Below are 22,503 nucleotides of genomic sequence, written 5' to 3'. Positions count from 1 at the left end.
CATAAATACATCAGTATGATTTCCAATGTGATGTGAGGTAAGGAAAGCTTGTGGTGAATGATGCCCATGGGCAAGGTCGCCTTAGTCACTTTCTGCCCACCTGTGTAGCCCCCTTCCTTTACATACAACCCTGGGAGCGCCTGTGTAGTCTCCCTGCTCCAGAGAGCGCCTTCACCTCACCTTCCACTCCCCTCTTCCGCCCCCATCCCCGGTTTCTCCTTAGTCACTTCTGTCACTGACATCACTGTGCTGTCTGCTACATACATGATTCTCTGCCCCCATTTCATGTGCACAACTTTGAACTCGTCTCTTTCAGGCCACCTCTGCACTTGGTTCTCTAGCAAAAGAAGTGTCCCTGTGGTTGGTAAAAGTGAAAGTGTTAGCTGCTCAGTCATGTCTGACTCTTTGCAACCTCATGAACTATAGCCCACCAGGCTCCTCTCTCCATGGAATTCTCCAGGAATTCTCCACTGGAGTGCGTAAACCATTCCCTTCTCCAGGGTGGTTGGTAAAGTGTGACTTAAAAACAGTCATACTAGGTATTCCAGGCAAGTGAATTCACCTGCCAGATATATTAGGCAAGAGGCAGCACAATGGCAATGCTGGTGGGAATGTAAGTTGGTATAGCCACCATGGAGGAGAGTATAGAGGTTCCTCAAAAAACTAACCATACAACTACCATATGATCTAGTAATTCCACTCCTGGGCATACATCTGGAGAAGACGAAAACTCTAATTTGAAAAGATACACACATCCCAGTGTTCATAGCAGCACTATTCACAACAGCCAAGACACAGAGACAACTTAAGTGTCCATCAACAGATGAATGGATAAAGAATATGTGGTGTGTATACACAATGGAATATTACTCAGCCATTAAAAGGGATGAAACAATGCCATTTAGTAACATGGATAGACCCAGATATTACCACACTAAATGAAGTCAGACAAATATCATATGATATTGTTTATATGTGAATCTTTAAAAAATGATACAAAGAAACTTATTTACAAAAAAAATAGATTTGCAGACATAGAAAGCAAATTTATGGTTACCAAAGGAGAAAGGGGGTGGGAAGGAACAAATTAGGACTTTGGGGTTAACATATACACACTGTTATATCTACAATATTAATGGATAACCGACAAGGTCATACTTACAGCACAGGGAACGCTACTCAATATTTTAAAATAACCTATAATGAAAAAGCAGAGAAGGCAATGGCAACCCAGTCCAGTACTATTGCCTGGAGAATCCCATGGAAGGAGGAGCCTGGTAGGCTGCAGTCCATGGGGTCGCTAGGAGTCAGACACAACTGAGCGACTTCCCTTTCACTTTCATGCATTGGAGAAGGAAATGGCAACCCACTCCAGTGTTCTTGCCTGGAGAATCCCAGAGACGGCGGAGCCTGATGGGCTGCCGTCTATGGGGTCGCACAGAGTCGGACATGACTGAAGCGACTTAGCAGCAGCAGCAGAATAATGAAAAAGAATCTGAAAAAGAATATATGCTTATGTAGACGTGAATCACTTTGCTGTATACCTGAAATACTGTAAATCAATTATATTTCCATTTTAAAAAAGAGGAGGGCTAAGGGGACTCTTGGTTGGACCCTCAGCTGACCCCTGAGGACTCCTGTCTTCTTCAATGTAATCTCACAGTGCTGCTGTGTCCACTTAGCACAGGTCTCCCCTTCCAGAATGCCCAGCCTCAAGGGCACAGTCTACATGCCATCCTGGGAAGTGATTTTTCAAACCAATCCATTTTTGAGTTGAACACTTTGCATCAAGTCAACCACCAAGCACATCCCTGACAGATGAAGGCTCAGGCATGACTGTGATGTGAGCCCTGGATAGTCAAGGGTAGGTGAAGGGTTCCACTCAGGAGAAATAAAAGTACACATAGTTCCTTTCATTAATCTACGACTGCACCATCTCTATGTAGTCATGGTAAATACTGCTCACTCTCCTTTTCTCCTATCTTTAGGGAGAGGAGGACTAGTTAGGTCTGTGTTACCTAGTTAAGATCTCCTCTCCCTAAAGATACAAGAAGAATGTAATATAACCTACATGCATGCTTATTCACTCAGTTTTGTCCAACTCTTTGCAACTCCCTGGACTTTAGCCCACCAGGCTCCTCTGTACATGGGATTCTCCAGGCAAGAATCCTGGAGTGGGTTGCCATGCCCTCCTCTAGGGGATCTTCCCAACCCAGGGATCAAACTTGAGTCTCCTTTGTCTCCTGCAAAGCCATTGGAGAAGCCGACTATAAACTACATACTTCATTTCAAAACTGTAAAATGACTTATTTTGTTCAGAAAACAAAGAAAATTTTAAAATTTACATTTCCTTTTTATGCTGTACCCATAAACATCTCATGTGCTTTTTTTACTAGATTATTTGGGTGTGTGTGTGTGTTGGGGGAAGAATGTTAATATGAAGTTGTCTTTGTTGCGTCAAAAAATAAAATGAAAACAAAAAGGGAAAGTGCACTCATCTTGAAAAAACCAGGTTGGTCTAAACTTTGGGTAATCATTGGGAAAAGTCCAGAATTGTCTGCTCTTCTGGCAGGAGGAAAATCTATAGAATATTCCCACCCATCAACACTTCCTGCCTGGAAAATTATTTTCTAAGCTACACGATCAGTTTTGTTTTCTATTAGTGCCTGTGTAAGTACCTGAGAATGGTGGGAAGTTATCTTATCACAAGGCTGGCATCAACCATTCTCTATTACTCAGAGCAACTAACAGCAAGGAAGTCATTTCTTTTACCAAAATGCAGCCTAGGACTTTCAAGTAAATTGTTGCAACAGTCTAATTATGTGGAAGCTGCATTCTGTCCTTTCACTCCCTGCTCCCCTTTTGCCCGCTCATGTGCACATGTACAAATCCACACACTGCACTTGTAAATCTTCCATAGGTGGAGAAGATGCTGCTGTCCTTAACTGGTAAAAGTGAAGTTGCTCAGTTGTGTCCGACTGTTTGCGACCCGATGGACTGTAGCCTACCAGGCTCCTCTGTCCATGGGATTCTCCAGGCAAGGATACTGGAGTGGGTTGCCATTTCCTTCTCCAGGGGATCTTCCCGACCCAGGGATTGAACCCGGGTCTTCCGCACTGTAGGCAGACACTTTACCGTCTGAGCCACCAGGGAAGTCCAATGTGCTCCAACAAGCACCATCCTGTTCTCTGACCAAGTACAATGAAGTGTTGGCTACTCTCAGGGCAGAGTTTAGCATAAAATAGGACTCAGGTGGTTGAAAAGGGTCCAAGGAACTCTGTGAGGCTGTGTTTCCAGAATTCTCCATGTGCACCTCAGATGTTCCTGTCATGAGGTCTTGGTAGAGAACACTACCTCTTTGGTTACAGGGTAATTACAATGGAAAATAAGCATAATTCTGGGCCTGGATTTCAGATAATTCAAATCTATAACATTTGGAATAGTCCTTTTAATTTTAATCAATCTATGAGTGGAAGATTGGCCCTGATCCTTCATTTCTCCCAGCACCCCAGCCCTCTGCCATGGTACACCGGTGGCAGGCTATACTTCTCTGTCTCTTGACCTAGCCATATGATTTGTTTCAGCCTATGGAAGGAGGCAGAAGTGACACAGTGCCAGTCCTAAGCCAAGGACTCAAGAGGCCTTGTGTGTGTTTCCACCCGCTTTCCTGCAACTCTGCCTTTGCCAGGAAAATGAGATGCCTGGGCTTGCCTGCTGGTCCCAAGAGAATAATGCAGCAGAGTCCTCCCCAAGCCAAGACCAGTAAGCCAAGACTGATCAGCAGACTTGCTGCTGCTGCTAAGTTGCTTCAGTCGTGTCCGACTCTGTGCGACCCCATAGATGGCAGACTACCAGGCTCCTCCATCCCTAGGATTCTCCAGGCAAGAACACTGGAGTGGACTTGAGAAACCTCATAAATCATACCTGTTCTAACCCACTACATGTGGGGATGGTTTGTTATGTGGTATTAACTGGCTGATATATTATTAAATCACTATTAGACAGGTTTGGTTGATGGTGTTAATCAGGACTGGTCTGTTTGATTAGTTTATTTTTAAATGTGATAAGAATCCTAATAGAAACAGATTCACGTTTGAGTCAGATGGCTTGATATTTATTCAGAGGGAAAGTTCCCTTGTCTTTCAGAGCTTCACTATGTGCATCTGTAATGCCAGAATTATCACACTTGGTAAAGAATCCTCCTGCCAATGCAGGAGATGCAAGAGATGCAGGTTCAATAGCTGGGTCAGGCAGATCCCCTGGAGTAGAGAAATGGCACTCCAATCCAGTATTCTTGCCTGGGAAATCCCATGGGCAGAGAAGCCTGGTGGGCTACAGTCCATGGGGTCGCAAAAAGTTGGACATGACTGAGCCGATTGAGCACAGCACACCTTGAAAAGAGTAGGAGGTAATGGGTAAAGTATGCACTTTACCCAGCATGTGGTAGGACAATAAATGTTAGGTGTTACTTTTATTCAGTACAATGTATAAGAGAACATCTATTTATACTTGAGTCATTATTTGTATTCCATGATTTTTTTTCTTTTAATTTTTTGCTCATTTTTTTTCTGGTTTCACTTATATAAACTCCTCTCTTTACCTTGCCTTAGGTCTTCTGAAAAATTCAAGTACAGAATCTAACATTCTTTTTGCTCAGAGCTCAAAAACTATGATTTATCAGAAGTTCTAAGTCCCACTGAGCTTTTTATATGGCTCTGGACACAAGTTCCTTGTTATGAACAAATTTTCAAACATTAAGTTCTTTTGAAAGAAAATCAAGTATGGCAGATCATTAAATGTCCTCCTTAAAAAAGCGAACATTTTTTCTCTCCACTCTCTTCCATAAACTCCTTCAAGTAAGTATTGGATGTAACTGATATGTTTTCTAATTAAACCCATGACCCACTCTGTGTAAAGCAATGACAACAAGAAAATGCTTGCCTTCCTTTCTGTCATAGATACAGAAGTTATCTCAGTTTGCAATGGATTGTCAAATGATTTGCTGAGGAGCAAGCAACCTTTTTCTAGAAAGGGCCAAAGAGTACATATTTTCAGCTTTGTGAGCCATATGGTCTCTGTTGAAACTGCTAAACTCGGCCTGTTGTAGCACAAAAACAACCACAGACAATATGTAAAAAAAATATGTATGGATGTGTTCTAATAAAACCCTGTATTCAAAAGCACTTGGGCCATAGTTTGCAGACAGTTACTATAAACAATAAATTATAAGACAAAAGTCATGCTGATATTAATGCAAAATGAGGCACAATAAAGTTCAAATATATTCTTTAATATAATATCCACACTATGTGAATATCACTTGGGCTTGCTTTTAAATATTAGAATTTTTTAAACGTTCTGTGTAGGACAATAATAAGGTTGGGATTTATTTATTTTGGGCTTCCCTGATAGCTCAGTGGGTAAAAAATCCGCCTGCAGTGCAGGGGACCCCAGTCTGATTCCTGGGTGGGGAAGATCCACTGGAGAATGGATAGGCTACCCATTCCAGTATTCCTGGGCTTCCCTTGTGGCTCAGCTGGTAAGGAATCCACCTGCAATGAGGGAGACCTGGTTCAATTCCTAGGTTGGGAAGATTCCCTGGAGAGGGGAAAGGCTACCCACTCCAGTATTTTGGCCTGGAGAATTCCATGGACTATATAGTCCATGGGGCCATAAAGAGTAGTCAGACACGACTGAGTGACTTTCATTTTCACTTTATTTATTTTATGTATCCACATGGTCCAAAGTTCCCTAGCATTTGCAGGACAGATATTTGAGTTTAAATTCTGCCAGAAATCTAATTCAATTTCATTCTAATTATTCTGTTTAGGACATTCATTCTGCTATTTTCATATACATATTGACACTGGATCTCTGTAGCACCAATATAACAGTATTTCCATCTATTTGCATGTTACTCAGTCCCGCTTTAATGGTGACTGTATTAGACAATCCATTTTTTGTTTCCCAAATAAGAGCCAACAGGAACATACAAACATACAACAGGAACATTCAAAGGAAATACATATCCCCTGCCCAACTGCCCATTTCATGTGGAATCTCCCCTTGGCTTCTGAAAACTCATCATTAAGGTGTACTCCAACACCATGTTTATTTAGCTCCTCCTCATGTTAATAGCAACTCACACCAACCCAATAATTGTTCTGGTTCACCCTTGTGAAAACCAGCTAACTAACATGCTCAGCCCATAAGAAACATGTTACAGAAAGGCATGCAAGTCCACAGAGTTCACACGAACACAGCTGCCCTGACATGCTAAGGAAGTATTCACGTGCAAGCTGAGTTTGGCATGCAGATGTTGGTGAATGGTTCATGAAGACCTCCATGAGAACATCAAGTTTGCTGCCCAGCAAACTAGCTCAAGGTGAATTTCTTCCAGGTTTCCATCATTAAAAACATTTCATTTACTAAGATGGGTTTCAGCAATCTCCCAGTGTGACATTTATTTTATCGGGTAATTTAACCTGCCTTTAATTTCAAAGTGGGGGGTATTCTGAGATAAAGCTAGATTCTGGTGTATCTCTTTTGTGAGGCAAGATGCAGGTTCTTCTGGTCTCGGAAAAGAAATGATTTATCATGTAGCATGTGATAGATCAAGCCGAAAGATTCCCTTTCATCTCTGAGCCTGTGTGTATTCTCAGTTTTTAAGACTTTGGATTTTCTTTGACTGTCCTGATTTTGATTATTTTGGGTTTCAAACCATCCTAACCAAAAGTGTGGCCAGGGTGGGCTTTGGAAAAAAAAATCCAGTTCATCACTGTTAATGTGAAGAAAGAGAGAGTCAAGAAATTCACAAGAAACTGGAGTCCTGGTTTGGACAATGAGTATGTGTAGAAACCTCAGCATTTCTAAAAGCTCACTTCCTGATACTACATGAAAATAAATGGATGTTTTCAACAGCAGAATTCGAGTAACAATTGTCAATACAAAGTTAAAAGCTGACACGGAACCCTTTCATCTAGGAAGTGTGCTGTCTACTGTCATGAAGGCTGAAAGACAAAGACACACACACACACACACACACACAATAAATGGTGCTCAATTCCCCAAAGCAGACCTTCCTACCTTAGAGTCTAAGCAGGGTGCAGATAGACACCCAAGGGGAGGCAGGCAGCGAGCCCATCTGAGGGTACTGACAGGTTATAAGAAAGAGAACAACAGAGTCATGGCATAAATGGTCCTATCTCTCTGCCACTGTGTTTGGTAGATAGTCCACTGCCCTGAGCTAGTGGTTCTCAATGTGTGTGTGTGTGTGTGTGTGTGTGTGTGTGTGTGTGTGTGTGTGTGCGCGCGCGCGCGCGCGTGCGCATATGTGTGTGTAGGAGAAGTGATTTTGCTTACCAGAGGACATCTTGTAATATCTAGAGACATTTTTGGGGTCACAATGAGGAGGGGGATGCTACTGGCATTTAACGGATAGAGGATATTTAGGAAGCTTCCTAGGTAGCACTAGTTGGTAAAGAATCTGCCTGCCAATGCAGGAGAAACAAGAGACGCAGGTTTGACCCCTGGGTTGGGAAGATCCTCTGGAGGAGGAAATGGCAACCCACTCCAGTATTCTTGCTTGGGAAATCCCAAGCACAAGGAGCCTTGGTGGGCTACAGTCCATGGGATTGCAAAGAGTCAAACATGACTGAACACACACTATTGTATTGTATTGTACATATCCTACAGGACACAGGAAAGCTCCCACAAGAAAGAATGATCTGGTACTTAACGTCAGCAGTGCTGAGGCTGAGAGACCCTGTCTTGTCTTTGACAGTGTTTTGGGGGTCTGTGGTCAACTGCAGACTATCAGCTGTCTCTAGGGGCAGCAACTCGAAGGTTCTAGCTGATGTGGGCATGTGGGAACCTTCCATACAGGAAGAGAACCAAACAAAGGATTAAGACTAACTCAGGATATGATGGAATAATAACTTCAAATTATCTTTAGAGCCAGATCAGAAGAATTAAAAGATCTTAAGACTTTTTGCCAGAAAGACAACACAAAGAAAGCCAATTTCTTTCAACCTAAATCAAATTAAAGAAATAGGTAATGAATGGGGAGGGGGTAGGGAGACAGTTGGACTGGGAGTTTGGAGTTAGTGGATGCAAACTATTACATTTAGAATGGTCCTACTATAGAGCACAGGGAACTATACTCAGTATCTTGTGATAAACTATGATTGATAAACTATGATGGACAAGAATATACAAAAGAATGTCTTTATGTGTATAACTGAGTCACTTAGCTGTATAGCAGAGACTGGTACTACAATATAAATCAACTATACTCCAATTTTAAAAAGGAGTGATAAAAAAAAGAAATGGGTAATGAAATGGATTTAGGGTCACAGGTTGACACAGTGATTCTAAAACAAGGATGTTGGTTGAGGCTCAGTGTGGTGTACACCCTGGATCACTGCAGCCTCCATGTCCTACATCCTGCATCAAATCTCTAACCCAGAAGCCACCAAGTTAACATCCTCAGTCAACCCATGATGGAAACTCAATTGAGTTAATAGATGAATTTCATAGGTGTACTGCTGATCCTGTTCATGACATCAATTGTCTTGCTGTTCGCACTGTCCCCACTGTTTGCTGAACCCAGGGTAGGCAAGATGTGAGCTAAGAGGTTGGAAGAAGACTTGAAGAGCCATAGGAACTCCTTTGGCTGGCACGGCAGCCATAACACAGCCCCTCTCCCTGCTGATGCAGCAGCTGGAGCAGCAGTCATAACATAACCTCACATAACGTAACCATGATGTCGCTCCAATGTAACCCCAATGCAACAGCAGCCAGGGCTTTCATGGTGAAGCTCATACAGGTGTACTGCACAAAGTAGCCCATGACCAAGCAAGTACCTCGTGATACACATGAGCAGTACTATAAGTGATCTCAGCTGTTACATAGTCATTCTTTTCAAAACGTGGGGCAAGAGCAAGAGGCTGTGGGGCAAGAGAGCCTGATCACGCCATCTTGGCTAATTTTCTCTTTCCCTACAATAGGGTTAATTTTTTTGTTTTAAATTTAGGAACACATTTAGCAATTGTAATGACAATCTGGGAATGTGATTGAAAGCATTTTTAATTTTTAAGAGCATTTTAGAAAATGGACTTATTTGCTTATTCAGTAAATATTTGTCAAATGATTAAATGTATCAGTCTTTTGATTCAAATTTTCATTGTGAAATTGATTTCAGACTTGTGATTGTAAATTGAAAAGTACAACAGAATTTAGCTGTTTGGTAAATAATATTGGACTCTCAAGGTGAATTTTCAGTTCTTTAAATAAGTATGGATACTGCAATTTAACAAACTCAACCACTGAACCATTTAAATCATAAAAGTATAAATAGTTGAATATTTTAAAGGTAATAAGTTGAAACATTTCAAGTTCAAGTGGTAATGAACTTAAATATATGTGCTTATTGAATAAATGAATGCATGTATTACATTTTCAAAAATTGTTTGAGATTTTTAGAAAGATTTTGCCTATTAGGGTTTTAAGTTTGACCAGTTAGATAGATACTTGAATGGTTAAACAGAAAACAGAATATATTAACCTCATAAAAGGATATTAAAATGTACGAAGAATTTTAGCTAATTAAGTTTAGAAATGAGAGCAATTGTTTGAGTTGAGGTTCAGTTAAGTCACCACTAATCAAAACCCTCCGTAAAACTATTTATTCTTATTGTATACAAAAATGTTATTTGAATTATAGGCAGAAAAAGAATATCTGCAAGATGAACTTAGAGCTTGAGGGATATTTTGATTTTTGTCACTTTATAAATTTATCAGTTTATTTTTTAATTGGAGGATAACTGCATTACAATTTTGTGTTGGTTTCTGCCCTACATCAACATGAATCAGCCACAGGTATACATATGTCCCCTTCATCTTGAACCTCCCTCCAACTTAATTACCAGTTAAAAGCCTACAAAACTGGAAATAGCCCTTTCTGTAACAAAAGAAACAAAAAGAAAATGGCAGCCTTAGACATTTCAAAAATCATTAATAACAACCCAACTTGTCTTTTAGCAATCAAGAAATAATGTCCCTTTTGAGCAAAGGGGATGTATCAGGAAGGTTCGTGATTTTTCAGGTTCCAAAGGTACAGGATTTCCAGAGCCAACTGTATGTTTACCTTCAGGAAATGGGAAAGGATTTTTTTTCGGCCCCTGGACAGATAAGGCCATGGTGCTGACTTTAATCCTTTCTGAAAGCTCAATTACCATTAAATAGAATATAAAATGGTAGTGCTGGTAGTTTAGTCACTAAGTCGTGTCTGACTCTTGCAACCCTGTGGACTGTAGCCCGCCAGGCTCCTCTGTCCGTGGGATTTCTCAGGCAAGAATACTGGAGTGGGTTGCCATTTCCTTCCCCAAGGGATCTTCCCAACTAGGGATTGAACTCATGTCATCTGTGTCTCCTGCATTGCAGGTAGATTCCTTACCCACTGAGCCATGGAGGAAGCCTGTGGCTCAAAAATGTTAGTTCTGGAATGATCCTTAGAGATCCAGAGCCTCACCCTCCTCCTCACTTTCCCCCAGGGGTGACATGGCAGGACTAGTCCCAGGCACCAACTGTAGAGGACCTTCCCAACAGGGTTACCCACACACCCTTCCCCTCTGTTAATTTGTTAGGGTTCATTTTACAATCTTTGCCAATTTTTATATAACAGTTTCTATAAACTTCAATGAGTTCCTTTTCTCTGTGAGCAGATGAGCAATGAAATGCCATGAAACAAACAATATGGCAACAACACACTTCCCAGAACTGACAGTGATGGGTGGGGGTGAGGGGCATCTGTTTGCGTGGAGGGGAAAGTGAAGGCTGGCATCTACTTTTTCTTGGACTTTTTTATCACTTGAAAATGATACTAAGGCTATAAAAGAGGCCTATGAATTTATTTTCTTTTTTCTTGCTCCGAACTTAGAAAATGTATTGAGATGACCTGTGAGGACCCCCTCCTAACAGCAAGGAGTGGTATTTAGACAGACCTGATGACAGGATCAGGCTCTTGAAAATAAAAGAGAAACTCTTTATCTTAGTGCCTTAAGAAAAGAAAACAAAAACCAGGAAGCTCTCAATTTAGTGCTAAACCAAACAGCACCGTCTGCTGGCTGTTTGCTAATATGCGTTATCTAATCAGGGCCACCAAACAAAGGTAATTGATAGGAAAAAAGGGAGAAGCAGGCTCCCTGCCCAGTTTCCTGGTGTCCTGGGACTCCCTGTCACAGGCCTTCTGAAACTCAAGGATGACAAGGCTGGCTTCTGTGAGATAGACTCCCATGTCCACTGGGACCCCTTTTCATCCCTTCTTTCAATGAAGCACGCAAGAACCTAGAATACCTTGGATTTGGCTTGGCTATCAATACATACATTTTTAAGCAAACAAAGACTATGTTTAACACCCTCATTTTCTTTTTCCACTCCTGTTCTTTTCAATAGAGATTAACTAGGAGCTGGCCACCCAATCAACACAAATACACAGAGACTTTGACTCTTTTTCACTGAAGTTCCAGAAGGAAGGCCTGGAGAGGAGGTGGCAAAGGTCACTGAGGTCTACCTACTCTAGCACCAAGCAGGTTGTTTGTTTCTACCCACTGGCTTAACATTGCCATTCACCATGGTATCTGGACAAAGTGATATATATAGCTGGGCTGTGGATCGTCTTACCAATCCATACATGAGCTGGCATGAAAAATATTTACACTTTAATCAAATACAAATCCACATGCAACTGTCTTTTTCAGAGTTTCTTCCCCTGTGTAAGGAAGTGAAATGAGGGAAAACACTGACCTGACTAATCAGATTCACCACTCCAAAGAAGCTCAAATGTCATCACTATGGCAACAGAACAGTCAGGGTCCACCCTGTCTCTTCCCTCACACAGCGCCCTGGCTAATGAACGAACGTGGCAAACACACTAAAAACAGTGAGCTTGGAGCTATGAGCAGGGTCTTAAGAGTGATCGCCTTCATGAAACATTCTATCCTATTTTCACTTTTCTTTCTCTGAATTTAATTAACTTCTGAGGACCTGCTTTGCACAAAGGAGGTGCTCACTTACTGGCTTGCTCTATTTTCAGAAGGATCTTGTGTTATTGAGCCCTTTGTTCTGGCAAATGACAGGGATCATTTCTACTTTGGAATCCAAACTGGGCTAATCTCAGGGGAAGTAATACAGAAGATGAGTCTAGCGTATATACCAGGGGGGTAAATTTAACATGCTAAGAAGGTATGCAAAAGATCCTCTATTCATTCAAAGATCACTTACTGAAAAAATTGAATGAGTTTTTGATTAAACCTCTCCAAGGCTGGTGTTTAGGTAGGCAACCGATTAGTTTTAGAACTCAGGAGAAATGTCCCTTTGATCAATTAGGTGCCTGATATTCATGTTCCTTATGAGAGAAAATGAACCTATACAGCTAGTCTAAAGCCTTCATTTTATCATAATTAATCATTTCTTTTTATCCACTCTGAAAATTGTAGAAAATGGCTCAAAACTATCCTCCTTAAGATTCTTTTCAAATTTTATAAACTTAAGTTAGGATTTCTCTTAGCTTTCACACAAGGTCAATTTGCCAAAAGTTAATTTTCCAAGAAGCCAAAGACACCCAAATCTAACCATTGTGGGTTTAATCACTTTAATGGTTTTAAGTGGAATGTTAGATTTTAGTGACTGATACATATTATCTGAAATTTAAGTTAAGTAAGGGTAGCATAAGAATTCTAAATATGCTAAAAGTCTGGAAAAAGAGAAATAAGGTAAACTTCCCATATGGAAAACTATTTTTAATTCAAAAATCAGCATTTTTAATATAAAATGACTGTTTCAGCTACTTCTGATTTTAGTCCGGATGTTTTTAAAAGACACTCCCCGTTTTTTCTATTTTAAGCAATTTATCTAATTTTTAATGAACTATCAGTCTTTCTATTATAACAAGCAATTCAAAAAAATTTAAATTATAAATGAAACAGAAATGAAACTTTAATAAGTATAAGTAAAATTTTCAATACAAATTAAAAAGCAGATCAGATAGATTGGTATTTAAAATTAACAATGAAGTTGAAGTTTAATTCATATTAAGTACTGATATTTAGACCAAAAGCAAATATTCATAAATTGCCAAAACAATTCTATTATATGATTTGATTATATATATATACATATATATATTTTTTAAATAGTTGACATTTGATATGGGAGGTAAAATCAATTAAAGGAGTGGAAAGTGGTTATGGTAATCCAGGAGGGACATAGGAAGAGTTAAGTGAATGGTAGCTCAATTTCAAAATACATTAAATACATTAACTGTAAATATGGAATCCAACATGAACGATTACAAAAATAAACTGGTTAAAACAATTGAACATGCTGAAAGATGACTGTAAAACCAAAGTACTTTAATTTAAACTGAAAAGCAACCCATTCCAATATTTTGATTATTGCTAATGAAATAATACATTTCTGAGCATATTTATTATGCTTTAGTACTGACTGCACAGAAAATGTACATGTAACCCATCATCAGATGCTACGGTTGAATAGTTATGTTAAAATTGTTTAGGGCTTCCCTGGTGGCTCAGTGGTAAAGAGTCCGCCTGCCAACACAGGAGACACGGGTTCGATCCCTGGTCTGGAAGAATCCCACATGCCGCACAACAACTAAGCCCATGTGCCACAACTACTGAGCCTGTGCTCTAGAGCCTGGGAACCACAACTACTGAACCTATGTGCTACAACTACTGAAGCTTGTGAGCCCTAGAGCCCTTCAACAAGAGAAGCCACCACAATGCACCACAACTAGAGAAGCCTGTACACCAGTGAAGACCTAGCATAGCCAAACATAAATTAAAAAAAAAATTTTTAAAAAGGTGTTCAGATACCTCTAGGAATGATCTAATGCCACCTTTTACTAATCAGGACATTTATATATAAGCTTTTTGGTGAATGGACTGAGTGTCACTGTGTGTGTGTGCATACACAAGTATGTGTGTGCACATGTGTGCATGTTTTAAATCTAGCTATTTCATACCTCTCCTTTATTTATTGTGTTCTGACCGGTGCAGAGAACAGCAATTCTAATGATTTTTCCATTTTAAATGCTATGATTCTATTAATGCAGCCTCAGAGTACACTGCTTAATTCCCAAGTCATACTTGCCTCCTATTAGAGCTTTAAGTCAACTGATACTGTCAATTATTTTTTGCCAGAACTGATATAAATTTCAATCACTCTGATTCTATCACTGTGCACTAGAACTTTCTTGAACTTAAGTACTAGATTTTTTCCCCCTGGTTATACTTTAACTTGTTTTACATGCTGTGTTGCATTGCTTGGTGTGTATTAGTTGTCTGCTCAGTTTTATTGAAAACCTCTTGTCATCTCAATTGCTTCTTTCTCCCCATTTCTATGGCTCCATTTGGTCTAAGGTAGCCTATGTAACAAATCTGTCACTGTGGTAAAAAACCCGCCTGGTAATGCAGGAGATGTAAGAGACAGGGGTTCAATCCCTGGGTCGGGAAGATCCTCTGGAGGAGGAAATGACAACCCACTTCAGTATTCTTGCCTGGAGAATCCTGTGGACAGAGAAGCTTGGTGGGCTCCAGTCCATGGGTTGCAAAGACTTGGACACGACTGAAGCGACTTAGTATGCACGAGGAGTGACACAGACCTGCTGAACATACTTGCCCTGTGCCCAGAGCAAATACCTCTAATACCTTTGAAGATTCCATTTATCCAACCTTTGAAATGAAGAGTTTCATCTCTCCTGCCCTCATTTATTTGAAGCTGAATTATTGAAACAGAAGAAAAATGCATTTACAGATGGCATTTTAGTAAAAACTTAATTAATGAACAAATCATGCCAAATTAATTAAAAACTGAGATGAAAACAATCTGATAAAATCATTAATTTTTCTGCAAGTGCCTAATTAAAGCACAGAGTATATCTTAATTAATAGGAATGTCACAAATATATTAGTTACAGTGATATCTACATACTCAACTCTAAGTTTCAGGCAGCTATCTAAAATAACAAAAAGTTCACATTACTTATATTTTACTGGGGATTTGGGTGTATTGAAATACCTGGTGTGCTGCAGTCCATGGGGTCGCAGAGTTGGACATGACTCGGCGACTAAACAAGAACAACAATGGTGCATATATCCAGCATTCTGAGAACTCACCCTCACTCTAAGCAAGATAATACTAATCAAACAATGAAGAGAAGAAAACTTCAAAACCTCAACAATAAGGGACAACTTCTCTTAGTCAATTCTTTAAGAAGAGAAGAAACCTAGTGTTTTAAGTGACCTTCCCCATCCTAAACTCAGAATTCTAAAGAATGCTAAGAAATTACAGACTTACTGAGGGAATTTTTCTGAAGTCTCCTGAGGAGCAATTCTGCATTTTAGCAAATTCTTTCTTGGAGATAATTGTGGCCTCAATTCTAAAACTTCATAGGCTTAATAAAAGTTTTAGTGTGTCACTCACGAACTTCAAAATAAAACATTAAAATAAAGCAATAAATAGATTCTTGTAATACTTTAGAATAAAAATAAAACATCCCAAATCCGGGATGATTTGTTTCAGAAATATTAGGATAGCTCGGTAAATGGAAATCCACGGACACAGGATTCTATACTTTAATGAGAAAGAGATCATATGAACATTTCAAGAGGTAACACAAGAGATAAAAATGAATGCATACTTCCTTAAAGAATTAAAGAATAATGCCCATTAGGATGTCACTGTTGACCCCCCCTTACACTGAAAGCCAAGAGCCACACCCTAGCACATCACTGTTTAGAACTTTCTATGATGACGGAATTTTTTTTTCCCACACTGTCCCATATGATAGCCACTAGCTATTTATAGCTACTGAGCACTTGACATGTGGCCACTGTGACTACAGAACTGAATTTTTACCTTTATTTCATTTTTATCCATTTGAATTTAAAGTCACATGTGGCTAATAGCCATTATAAAGCAGAGTACAGCCCTAGGGGATATTTCTGTATTCAAGGTGAGAGGGAGGGCAATAATGTACAGCGCAACCATTATATTCGATAGTTTAGCAGTTGCTGCTATCAATCACCAAGAGTTTTTTTAACAAAAATTATAAAACTTAGTATCACAATTTTCTATCTAAACAATTAAAGGGAGTTACCTTGAAAAATATAGTGTTAATTAGCATGGTATAAAAGAGAGAGAGAAAAAAAGTAAATTTACAAAAGTTAGTAGCCCTGATGCCCAAACAGCAATACTGACACACTGTCAGCAGCAACGAGAAAAAAGAAAAACCATCTCTAGCTTTAGAGGAGGGCTTCCCAGGTGGCTCAGTGGTAAAGAATTCACTTGCCATTGCAGGAGACGCAGGTTCTATCTCTAGGTCGGGAAGATTCCCTGGAGACGGAAATGGCTACCCACTCCAGTATTCTTGCCTGGGAAATCCCATGCCTAAAAAATCCCTGGTGGGTTACAGACCATGGGGTCACAAAGAGTTGAACATGACTGAGCACACACACAGTCTTTCCTCTTATAGTGTGGCTTATCCAGGAATGAGAGCATAAGTCTATCAAAGAATATCCTACACATATCTTGGGGGACTTTTCTTCCAGATTGTCAGACTAACATTAACCTTTTCAGGCCACAGAAGAAGAAAGCTGACACTGAGTTATGGTAGATGTTTTTTTTTTTTTCTCTCTCTGTTCATTGTAGAAGAACAAGTGGATTCATTGCTTATTAATATCTCCCACCTCACTTTTATGGGTAAAGAAACTGAGGCACAAGACACGGAGCAAATAAATGGCCACCCTGGGGCTTACCTCTTCCTCCAAAGTCAGTCTTCACAGCAGGAAAACGTGTCTATTCGCTTTCTCACTTTTTTCCCTCCAACATTTGTCTTATTTATTTCAAATATCTGAGTATCTGATTTAAAATGACTCATTCGGGACCACAGAGGATGTGAAGGCATAAAGACCAAAAGAAACTCCTAGTAACAGTTACAGCCATTGGTTGAAAAGAAGAGTTTAGTGTTGATGCAAGGTGTAAGTAGGCCTAGCTCACATGCAGGCCAATAGCAGCTGTTGACGGTGGTTGTTGGGAGCAGGGAACCCATATTCCATGAAACACCAATATAATGAAGACATAGAACTCCAAGAGTAATTAATAACGCACGTACTGGAACCTGTATGTCTAAGTAAGTACTGGTCCTTGGAAAGAGCCATCTTGGAAGCATAAATGCAAATTCTAACTTAGCTAAAGTTGTTCAAGAACTTCTGATAAAAGAAAAGTTCTTTAGAGCTCTTATAAAAGTTCCTTTAGAGCTAGTATACAGGTAACAACAAAAATAGCCTTATAGATTTTCTGTGAGAAAATAAACCAAACAATATTGTGAAGGAACAGACAAAATACATGAGGAATACCTTTAAAAGGGACTTTAACTTGAATTCTGGCACTCCAGGAAAAGCAGCTTTGATTAGGAGAGAAGATGGAGGCAGTCAAAGGTTTTCAGCAAATTCTAAAGGGGGCATGTAAGCACTTTCATGGGCTTTAGAGATCAGTATCTTTGACACTTTATGACTTCTAAGTCCGTTTCAAATCTCGACAGCTTTTACGTTCTTTGCTAAAGCGGTATAGTTCTAACTACTCCTCTGCTGTGATGATCTTGAAACGATCTTCCAGCTTTAGAATGCTCTGAATCTTAGCAAGCAGCAAACTGAAGTGAGATCGTCGTGGAGGTCTTGAATGACAGCGAGCAGTGGGGCAGGAGAGGGGGATGGAGCGAGGAAAAAGAATGACAGAGACAGGGAGGTGGGGACGGAGAGAGAAAGAGAAGAAAAGATGACCAGGCAGGAGTTGGAAGTGAGGAAGGACAGCCAATGGGGATTGCAGAGCATGCGTATTAGAACAGATGATCTAGAAGTAACTGAGCTGCAGGAAGGACCAGTTGGGAGGGGAAGAGCAAGGCAGATTGGAAAGAAAGGAGGAAGAAGGAGAATTTGGGTCAAAAAAAACACACATTAGATAGTCCCCTAAATCGGACACCAAAGAACACTCAACTCAGATATGCTTGAGCCACTGTCTAGCATGGGAGAGGGAAGGGGAAGGGAGGCAAGGAGGCCGGGAGTTAGGTCTAGGGCTCATCAAGTCATGCATGAATGATTAATTTTGAGATTTCACATTGACAGCCTCGTGATAGAAGCACAGCATTAAGCAGTATAAAATAGAATAACTCCAGCATTAAGGAGGGATTCCCTGGTGGCTCAGATGGTAAAGCATCTGCCCGCAATGTGGGAGACCTGGGTTTGATCCCTGGGTCTGGAAGATCCCCTGGAGAAGGAAATGGCAACCCACTCCAGTATCCTTGCCTGAGAAACCCCATAGGCAGAGGAGCCTAGTGGGCTATAGTCCATGGGGGTCGCAAGAGTCAGACACAACTAAGCATGTGCACTGTAGCACTGTAGCATTAAGGAAGCCCCTGCACCAGACAGAGACAGGATAAATGTCCTTCTACCAGTCAAAGGAGTGTATCATAGGGGACCCTGCAAGGTGGCCTTGGCTTTCCTGAGGATGGCAATCCTCTGTATTCCTTATCATGGGGGATGGCAGCCAATCATGCCAACCTGTATATTCAGGTTATCTCAAAAAACAAGTGACCCCCAGGGAGAGAGTTATTTCTTCTAATACAGTCAGCAACAGCTTCAAGGGTTCTTAAATCTCCAGTTCCCATACAAACAACTCGTGACAGGCAGACAATGGAGGAAGCCTGTCTTTGGAAGAGTTGTGAGTTAGAAGGTCCACATAGAAGGAAGATATTCAATTCCCATGGTAACTGTCCAGGTTATATAGAGGCATTAAGGCTTGTCCTCTATTCCTTCTCCATCAGCATGAAGATGGAGGATTTCCAAGAGCCTGAAATCTCAAGACAAAGCAAAATACCATTTTTTTTCCCCAAAGCAGAATCCCAACAATAAATTGCACTCAAATAGCAGTCTGTGTCTTTTTTCAATATGCCCTTCTACTATCCTGTTTGATCTTGGTAATACTGTGAGGAACAGGAAGGCAAGTTTTCAACATGAGGACATAGACGTTTCAAAAGGTGAAGTGATGAACCTCAGGCCATGCCACACAAGTTCATTACAGAATCCAGACAGAGCTCAGACGGTATGATGTCTAGTACAATATTCATGACAGCCAGAATATTCAATTTCAGGCTTCTTGCTGGAATTAAACTCTGGTTTAACTTTATCTGAATTAAGTTCTTGCAAAAGGGATGAAAAAAGAGCATCCCGTTCAACCCCACACAATTACCAAGCACCTAGAATGCTCTACATGGTTAAGTCAGGTTACAATAAACTAGATGTAGACCCTATCTTTAAACATATTATTTAGCCTGGGAGACAATTAAATAGGGACATCAACAGTTAAATGAGTTATATTTTTCCCAGGTAGAGAAGATGGCAATGGGTATACCTGTCCATTCACTTATTTTTAATTATGTACTCAATACATTTACATTAAGCATCACTACATGCCATGTATTCAACCCTGAATACTCATTGGAAGGGCTGATACTGAAGCTGAAGCTCCAATACTTTGGACACCTAATGTGAAGAGTCAACTCATTGGAAAAGACCCTGATGCTGGGAAAGATTGAAGGCAGAAGAAGAGGGCGACAGAGAATGGATAGTTGGATGGCATCACCAATTCAATGGACACAAACTTGGGCAAACACTGGGAGATGGTGAGGGACAGAGAGGTCTGGCGTGCTGCAGTCCATGGGATCACAAAGAGTTGGACACAACTTAGTGACTAAACAACAACAACATACCATGTACTGTGTGGCCATGCACTGGGGTCACAGAGATGAAAGGTATGTGATTCTTTCTCCCCAGAGTCTAGGAAATAAATACATATGTAATGGCCAACTGTCATGCAATGAGGCTATATCTAGGGTGAAGAGAGGCACGTATAAGAAGCAATGGAATCACAGAGAAAGAAGCTGAAAATCTAACTGGGGGGTGCAAGAAGCTTCCACTGAGCATGTATATGAGAGGAGATTATCTAGAGTTAACAGAGCTGCAAGGAGGGCAAGTGGGGGGTGGGGTGGGGAAAAACAAAGGAGATTGGAAAGGATGGGGAAAGAGGGAGAATATGGAATCTCACCCTGAAAAGTAGAGTCATAACACCTTGTCTCGCCCTTATGAAACATCACATAGCCAGAACAGGCATATAAACAGAGAACTACCATAAACCATGGTAAGTGCCACTGTATTTATGAAGCGCTGGGCTAACACATCCTCTAGCAATTCCTGTTGAGTGCATGAGCAAGCAGCAAGGTGCTGAAGACTGAGCGGGCCCTTGGAGCATGACCAAGTCCATGAGGGGCAGAAAGGAGAAAGCCATCGTTGGCAGATGGGAACATACAAACAAAATCTCTGAAGCATGAAAGAACATGGTACCAGGGATTGAGAAGATTGGAAACAGGAGCTGAGATTTGATTGAATAGAGGAACAGGACAGGAGGCAGGAAAGCAAATTTGGCTGGTGTTTTACGAGTCCAGGGTAAAAAAGTAGAGAGAGGGCATGAAGAGAGTCAGTGATGATTAAGATGGAGGGATTGTATATTTATGAGGAGGCTCAGCTGCAGAACATGTGGGACCTGGGAAACTTTGCATGTAAGGGATGCAAGACAGGAGTGGAAGATGGCTCGAAAGTTTCTAATGTCACCAGCTGAGCAGCTGGAGAAGCAGTTACTGAGGTACGAGACCCAGAGAGGAATGGGGTGGGGGTGTGGTCAGCATAATAATGGTCCCCAAAGGTGTCCATGTCCTCTTCCCTTAGAAACTATGAGTATGTTACTTTGTATGAAGCGAGGGTGGAGGAGGGGAGAAGGAGGAGAGGCAGAAAAAGAGATACAGTGATAGAAGCAGAAGGGAGAGACATTGATCAAGTTGAAGATGCTTTGCTGCTGGCATTCAAGATGGAGGAAGGCAGGAAAGCTGAACCATTTCGGAATTTTTTCATTGCTTTAAGCCACTAAGCTGTGGTAATCTGGTACAGAATCAATAGGAAAGTAATACAGGAAACAAAGAGGAAAGTGAAGAATTCAATTTTATTGAATTCTTTACTTGTGGCGTGACTTCTTGGAATTCATATCAAAGCTGGAGTGAAAGGTCACAGTGATGTCAAGGGGGTGAAAGGGGTTATCACTAAGAGCAAGAACCAGAAAAAAAAGAAAAAAGTGTGGCTTTAAAAAATATCAACTCTCCTTTAGTTTGTAAACCTAAGAGTTTTCAGTGATGTAAAGTATCAACAACACATTTTTCACTTTCTGACAAATGTAAGGAGTAAGAGTGATATTTAAATATGAAATATCCTGCCTGTCATCATGGAAATGTGCCCAAACACCTAGGACAGTGATATCCTAAGTGGATCCCTGTGATGTGCAAATCCATTGAAAATAATACTCTCAAGATGGCCACGCTGCTATTTGTAGGTCTAAATCTGATAGATTTGTTATGGATATTGAACAAGAAAGGAAACCATCAAATTCCTTTAAGTGACCTGAGGAGATTTCCCAGAGCCTTTCTAGTGTGTTATACGACATTCATTTGTTGTTGCTAAAATCCTGCAATATTCCATAACTCTTGTGAAATTCAAAGAGAATGTCACCATTTGCTTTTGTGGGTTTAAAATAGTTTCTATCTAGAACTCCATGTGTACATGGCATTGAGGATGAACTTTTGGATACTTAGTAACATTCCAGTAAGCTTGCTCAGTGTTATCCAGTGTTCCTGGAAATTTGATTTTGTATGTATTAAACAACAATCCATTCTTCTGAATATCCAGACATGGAGTTGTTGTATAAAGGCCTTGAGGTGTTTCAGGAACCCTGGATCACTTTGAAATCTGTGAGCTGCACAGTACTTTTCTTAGGCGATTTGGATTACTTTATTGTTGTTTAGTCACTAAGATGTTTCCAACTCTTTGTGACCCCATAGAGTGTAGCTCACCAGGCTCCTCTGTCCATGGGCTTACCCAGGCAAGAATACTGGAGTGGGTTGCCATCTCCTTCTCCAGGGGATCTTCCTGACCTAGCACACTGATTATCTGGGCCATTTTAAATGTCCATCTCACACATAGATAATCATCCTATGAGTCGCTCAACCAACAGGATGTTTTTCTGATGTCTGTGATAATGACATATAAAGTACATTTCTGAAACAAGAGTCCACTAATGTCCTAAAGAAAAACCACAGAGGTGACTAAAGCTGCAATTTGATCTGAGGGATAACAAAAAGGGTTTGTACCGGGCTTCTTGGTGGAAAGTGACAGTGGCGCCTTTCGTGTTTCCTGTTTTGGTGAGTGCCACTGTTGCCGGTCCAGTTGCTCAGGATCGAAACCACAAAGTCATCATTACACCTCTCCTCCTCCTCACATCCCACAGCCAATTAGCTGGCCAATCCTGTTGATTTTATGACCTCAA

This window comes from Giraffa tippelskirchi, chromosome X (genome assembly GCF_054371585.1).
Source record: "Giraffa tippelskirchi isolate mGirTip1 chromosome X, T2T-mGirTip1v1.2.pri, whole genome shotgun sequence".
Classification (NCBI taxonomy): Eukaryota; Metazoa; Chordata; class Mammalia; order Artiodactyla; family Giraffidae; genus Giraffa; species Giraffa tippelskirchi.
This window is presented reverse-complemented; position numbering follows the sequence as displayed.